Source organism: Penaeus monodon, chromosome 23 (genome assembly GCF_015228065.2).
Source record: "Penaeus monodon isolate SGIC_2016 chromosome 23, NSTDA_Pmon_1, whole genome shotgun sequence".
NCBI lineage: Eukaryota > Metazoa > Arthropoda > Malacostraca > Decapoda > Penaeidae > Penaeus > Penaeus monodon.
In genome coordinates, this window is record NC_051408.1 from 25,706,266 (window position 1) to 25,706,592 (window position 327).

Consider the following 327-nt stretch of genomic DNA (forward strand, 5'->3'; position numbering starts at 1 on the left):
TGAGAAAAAGTCGAGCCACCACATGCTTGACAAGCTATTCAAAGACTTTTCTCCAACAAAAGCCAACACTTTATAACAGTAAAAGAGGACTCCAGACCCTCGAGGCTCGTACCCGAGTGCAGCGGGTCTCGGCCGTTGAATGGGAGGAGATGAAGGGGGCGTCACACATGTTACTTATACAGCTGTCACGTGGAATTTACTTTTAAAATGAGATTTAACAATGTAAAACGTCATCCAGGGTCTCTGTTGCAGCAGACGGAGGAACAATGAATAGAAACAGCAATCGGCTATGAATGTTTGCGTGTGGGTGAATAGTGAAGAAGTGCC